Source organism: Lepisosteus oculatus, chromosome 2, assembly GCF_040954835.1.
Source record: "Lepisosteus oculatus isolate fLepOcu1 chromosome 2, fLepOcu1.hap2, whole genome shotgun sequence".
NCBI lineage: Eukaryota > Metazoa > Chordata > Actinopteri > Semionotiformes > Lepisosteidae > Lepisosteus > Lepisosteus oculatus.
In genome coordinates this window covers 22,550,249-22,557,205 of record NC_090697.1, presented here as the reverse complement: position 1 = coordinate 22,557,205, position 6,957 = coordinate 22,550,249, and positions in this window count along the sequence as shown.

Below are 6,957 nucleotides of genomic sequence, written 5' to 3'. Positions count from 1 at the left end.
TACTGGCTGGTGGGGCTTAATCAGCCCAGGCCAGTCAGCAATGAGAAAGAAAAGAAATGCTGAGGCCTGATGGTCCCAGGAGAAGCCAGCAAACTGCATTCCTGGCGAAAAGAAAGTTGGTTGGTTGGGAAAAAGAAACCAAGTACCGTGACCCCAGAAAAGGGAATCAAACAGGCAGCCCTCAGGAGAGCCAGGGGTGTAGGTCAGCAAGCTCGAAGTTCAACATGGTGACCAGTAAAAAGAATAGGCGTGAAATGGAGTGCAGGCTTTAATCTGAGACTGCTACATCAGGCGATGCGGAGAGCAGGCAAGGAGATCAGGCTGGTGTGCCGTGTCAAGTTGGAGCTGAGGCTGCTGCACTGAGAGACGTGCTGTCTTGCAGCTGAACTTGCTGCAGGCAGACACCTCTGTCCCTCTCACCTTTAAGCTCATCTTTTAACACACCACAGGTTACACAGCCCTGTGCAGGAGGCTCAGCACCAACTGGAGGTCACCTGAGATACAGAGAGAGGCCTGACCAACTCTTTCCACCGTGCTGCTGATGGCCCACAGGCAGTTGTGCATTCCTGTTCGGGTTGTGATGTGACCTTGAACCTTCATTTATACAATTGTATTCCTACATGTTGCCAGCATACTTAAGAAACTTTATCTTACAGAAATAAATCATCAAGCATTGATGTAATGCATTGCTGGAAAAACAAGCAATAAGTCACCAAGAAAAATGCTGGTTTCTTAATACTGTAGTTTTTAAAGGTGTTTTTCTGTTTATACAGTTCTTATAAATTATTCACATGTTTTTTTTTTCTAGAGGTGATTAAGTAAAACATGCCTCCCAGTTATTCAGCAATGCTCCTCCCTTCTATGTTGTTGAAATCCCAAGTTGCTGACTCACTTTCTCACTCTCAGCTCCATAGTGAAAAGCTTTGGGCTCAGATGCAGGCGGTTTCCCCACCTCAGAGCCTCATGATTGAGATGTAGCTTTCCAGTATACCACCTGTTAATTCTTTTCATCTCCCTTGCTGAGTTTCCCATGCTTCAGGCAATCGGCCCACATATCCCACAGGCCTGTGAGTGCATGCTGGGAACAATTAAGAACTCCAAGTCCTTAATATTATCTTTCCTTTCCTCGCTCAACTAGTCTATGCTTCTTTCCTTTCAAATCCCAGTTTTATTGCTACATTGACTTTTAATTGCATCAACTATGGTATATATTCTCTGGCCCACTGTTTACTCTTCCTTCTTAGGGGTTCTCCAATTGGTCTTGATGCAGAATCTTCCATTGTTTTCTGGTTTGTGGTCAGTAACCTTCTCAAATCTATCATGTTTATGTGAATACTAACAAGTCCATTGACAAAAAGATCCAATATCAATATAAGGATTAAAAATGAGACTGGAGTCCCACTGGAAATCTCTTTTTGGAAGACCTCTTTTAATCCAGATGACCATGATATGTACCAACCAACCAACTCTAAAAAATAACACTATTCGATTCTCATACTGAATCATGCTGAATCCTGTTGCTTGCGACACTTCATAGCATTACCTTTAGCTAACCTTAGAGTCTTCTGGAGCTGTTCCCTAAAACAGTGATATAATTGTCATGGATTTCAGAATCACAAATTCTCATCACTATGGAACATAAAATCTACTCATAATCTTGGTATTCACTTGACCATTAAGTAAAATTTCAAGTATCATTTCATGTGACGTGCAATTGTAAACATCTATTTCTCCCTCCACAGAGGCTCTGCAACCCAGGAGTCTCTGCCAGTACATTACTGACTCCAGTAACTGGCCTACTCACTTGTAGCTTGCCCCTTTCAAGATGCCTATGGTTTTAGGTATCAATGTCACTACTTGAGTCATTTTGGCAGTCCCTATAATATGAGTATCATATCACCTTTCTACTTCTGGAGACCAAACAGCATGCCCAGTAACGTCCTTTGTTATTTAGAGGATTTGGACTGGCTTTTAACATGCCAATAACTGGGGGTATGCTTAAATGAATGTAACAGGTAAATAATAATATTGTGACCAATATCAACTAATTAACAGACTAATTACACAAGTAAGGTACAGGAGGTATGCTGACTTCATGCGCAAACACCCCCATTTTCAACTGATAAATGTACAGTATTTAGGTCAGACCTGCATGTAACCTACAAGGTTGCAATCTGTAATATAGCAACCTTATAGACAGATATAGGCTGATATCTGTATTAGCAAACTATCTTAATCATAGTTCAGGGGGGTAGCTGCGTCAGCATGCTCAGGCTCTAAAGGAACAAGAATAGGTTTATTCCATGCTGAAAAAAAAGAAGAAAGAAAACACAACGTTTCTGCCGGGGAGTCTTCTTCAGATGTGGCTTCATAACCTTCTTCCTCCCACCTGAAGAGGGCTCCACGGCCAGAACGTTGTGTTTTCTTTCTTCTCTTTTCAGCATGGAATAAACCTATTACTTGTATCTTAATCAGAATTCATTTACATATTTTGAACCTTCAAACTTCCTTTGTTTTTGGACACACTTATTCATCTCCTGAACCCATTCTCACATTCTATTTTTTTTTCCTCTTTACTTACCCCATTGTTTCATTGTGCCTTCCTCATTCTCCCAGTCACTGGAAGAAGACTCAACAACCAAAATGTCTTTGCAGGACAGACACATACACAGACACACACACTCGCCTCAGGATACATTTTCCCAATTCATTAACCTATCAATACAATGTTTTTGAATTCCAGGAGGAACCCAGATCACCCAGAGGAAACCCACGCAATCTCTAGCATACCATAAACTCCACTCAGATTATACCCCAGGAATTAAAACTAGAGCCCCAGCACTGTAAGGCAACAACATTTTGTGTTAAATGTATAATTTATTCTTCCTACCTGCCTGCAAAAGCAAATTTCTCTCATCTGGGACAATAATGGAAGTAAGTAAGAAGTCAAGCAGTCCTTAAAATATGATGAGCAAGAAAGGCACAATTCTTGATAGATATGAACTGCAGGCAAGGAACTAGAATGCGATACAATACCACAAGAAAAAGAGAAAACAACGAAGACGTTTGAAACAACATCTGAAGCAGCATCTCCTAGACATCTGCATGGCAAAGAAATATTTTTTTTTTTACAATGTTGGTGTGACAGGCCTGTCTTTGAGGAGATTGTTCAATAGACAACCCACCACTAGAGGCGATTAAGAACTCTAGTATTTGTAAATAGACACAGTGGGTGATAATTGTATTTTTGGTGTGGTTAAGTAATTAGCCAATTTGGGTCAATAAAAGGCCCAATGGGGTTTGTTAGTGATTGGGTTGGGAGTTTGACAGCAGACTGGACAGACTGCTGAAGAAGTCTTTTTGATGTGCAGCCTGAAAGTCGATGCAAGCCTATAGATTTAATTTGACATCCATCATGAGTTTTAATATATTTACTGTAGGTCCCTTGAGTAAGGGTGGAGTCTGTCACTGTCCAGGTATCAACTAATGAAATTAGCCAACAATCTATATTTTACAATTGGCATTTTATGTTAAGAAAGGATGCTTTTTTCTGGTTAATGCTTAATGTGTAAGAAATCCATCCATCCACTTTCTGACCCTTTGTCCAATACAGGGTCATGGAAGAGATGGGGTCTATCCTGGCAGGTGATGGGCACAAGGCAGGATGGGACATCAGTATATTACATGTCACAAACAGGTACTCACACCAGGGCCAATTTTTCCAGAAGCCAATAAACCTAGTAGTGTGTATTATTAGGTTGCAGAGCACCCAGCAAAAACCCATGTGAGCCCATATGAACATGGGGAGAACATACAAACTCCACACAAACAAGGGTCCAAGCACTGCAAGGCAACAATGCTAGCCACTCTGCCTCTGTGCCACCCTGTGTAAGAAAAAGTTATCCATTATCCATTGTGTCTTGAGCAGCAACATGTACTGTGGGCAGGTAGTACATTGTCTCCATGAGAAGAGAGTGTCTCTGTGAAAATATATTTTTATTCAGCTCTTGTTTTGAAAACATTAATGTCAGCATACAAATTAACTTTTGTGTAGTCTTCATAATAGGCACAACAGAGGCAAATAATATAGCTTAACAACTTTTAGCTTTTTATAAAGTTGGATAAATATTAGCTAACCAAGAAAACAAAGCAGCAACATTCTGCAATGAACACAGGCATCAGAATTTATTTTTGAAAAGACTTTGCAGTCTTACATACATATGCGCTTGCATTCAAAGTGCTGTGATAAACTTCAAGCAAAGGTTTCTCACTCCATTAACATGATTTCATTAACACATCACAGGCTGGCCATGTAATAGGAAATAGGTGCAGCAAATTCATACTGTAACTACTGGTATTTCCCTGACCTTTTCCAGCCCTAATCCAGGCTCACTTAGATTTTTATAAAAGGCTGATCTCATGAAGGTGGTATGAATTGCATCACTGGAACAGTATAGTTACATAAAGGTTACTTATGAATTCTTAATATTCAACTGACAAGTAAAGGTACTTAGTTACTGCCCATCTAATATCCTGATTTAAATTCAATTTTCTACATTTATATAAATTAAATTTTCAATCATTTCCCTAAAGGAACTCCGTTCAGTATTGTTGGGGGCCTCTAGTGGATAAATGACTAATAACATTTCCGGAATTGACTAAATTGATATTTTTATTAGGAAAGAGCCTAAGAACATCTGCCTATAAGGTTATATTTTATCTTTTGTTGAACAATTGATTATATCTTATGCTGTGTAACGTATTAAATGACGTAGACATACTGTGTGGCAGACAGTTAAAATTAAAACTGTTATAAGAAAATAATTTGGGCCTTGCAGTAGAGAAAGGAGAGAGGTTTTTATGATAGATGGCGTTATTCCATTGAAATTTCATTTATTTTGTATTTCCCCCTCCTCAATGACCAATTTGCACTACACCCATGAGACTCCTATCCATTGAAGACCAGAATGTTGACAGCTTTGCAGAGGAACTCTACGTTGGGGACAAAAACTAAGATATAGCTTGAGTTTGGAACCTATATTACCATTAGGTTCATTGGGTGCCTTACTGCTATTTGGAAATCTGGTTCAAAGCTCATGCAATGCTTCGCCCACTAAAGTGTTCTAAGAGATATCCAAACCAGTACATACAGCATCTCTCATTAACTTCACCTTAATACATTGAGGCAATATTCACTTTGTAATTTGATGTAACACAGCTGAAGATTACTCTGCAGTATATATTCACTGCAACTAGCCTTTTTAGTACATTTGTAGTAAATTTGCTAACCAATTTAAATGTTTTTTATCACTCTTTTATAGTAAAATTGTATGATGCTTCATAACCTGGCTATAATTAAAGAAAAGGGGAAACATTAAATTTTCTGTTAGCTACAACTGTAGCATAAATATACATAGTAAAATTCTTAGTATTATTTACTGTATCTGGTACTTAATTTCTTGAAAATGACAAATGCATCATTCACATGTCAGAAAATCAAGGGTTTGTAAAGGGGTAGCTAGTTTATTAAATCCATGTGATAAATGGCAGAATTACAGTTGCTGAGCCTAATAGAATTTTTTTGCAGATAATGTAATTCATTGAATGCCCATCAACCATTAAATAATTGCAGTGCTAATAAGCTCTGGATGATTGGCTTCACATTTTTTTTCTTATCAAAACAGAAAGTAATACATTTATAATGAAACTTTTGTGGAGAAAAGGGACACCACAGAAGTAGGGGGGAAATTACTGTACTTCAGAAACAGCTTTTTTGTGCCTTTAATATTTCTTACAAGTCTTGTGGAGATCAAGCAAGAGCCATTCAATGTGTAGTCTCTCTTACAAATACTAATTATTACTATTACACCTCATCACTTCTTTATTATATTATAGTCTGAAATTAGACATTTCTATTCAGAATGTGAAATACAGTTTTGGTCCAAAGAGGGTCAAATTTAATTAAACTTTAAGAACATTAAAATAGAAACCCTAATAGCTTATAGAAAAAGTACCATACAGACATTTCCTTTAGGTAAAAAATAAAGCTTTGTAAAGAAGCGAATCTTTATATGGTCAGAAATTCATCTGTAAAAACTGCATGCTAAGAAATGCTTTAAAGCATTGCCCACTTTTTAACCATATGTCTTTTTCCTAGTTAGGAAATGAAGAATGGATTTTAATTAAAAACAGCAATCCAATGAGTTAAAACATTACATACTTTAGTGAAACTACAGCAGACCGTGCATAACACATGCATAGCAATTGTGATAAAAAATAAAGCAAATGAAACAGATTATAGGCAAGTAATAAAATTCAACAACCTTTAAATCTGAAACATTTACAATGTGTTAAATTTCCTAAAAGACATTTTTTAACCAAAGTTGCAACAGAAATAACCTATTACACCAGAGATTTTCAGAAAATCAGAAAAAGGCAGTATTGGTAGAAATGGTACAGGTATTGTATTTTTTGTGAGAGATCATGTTAAAGAGATCACAGGTAACAATTATGTTTTCAGTCAATGGATTAGTTAGAAGATAGAGAAACTCCTCTACCAGAACTAGGCTGCAGAATTCCAGAGTAATTCTGTGGTAAATAGCAGTGGTGTGATAATCAGTGCATTGTCATCATGTTTAGAAATGATTATTTACGATTCGAGATGCCGGTTGAATAAATCAGAAGCATGCCCTTACCCTTCATAATTTATAAAAAGGCTGAAGAAGTTCATATTTATTTCATTTTGATTCAAAAGCCTAAAGGCCCTGTGTAGTGTTTATTGTATCCAGTCAAAAGTAAGATCAACGGGCTTACAAAAACAGATAAGCACACTTACTGTACATGAAAAACATTCCCAAATGTGTTACGCAAGTGTTATGCTTTAATTTTAAGATTTAGCTTTAGAAGTGTACAGGAAACATATGTTTAAGAGCTCCATCGTGAAAAGTATCTTTGTTC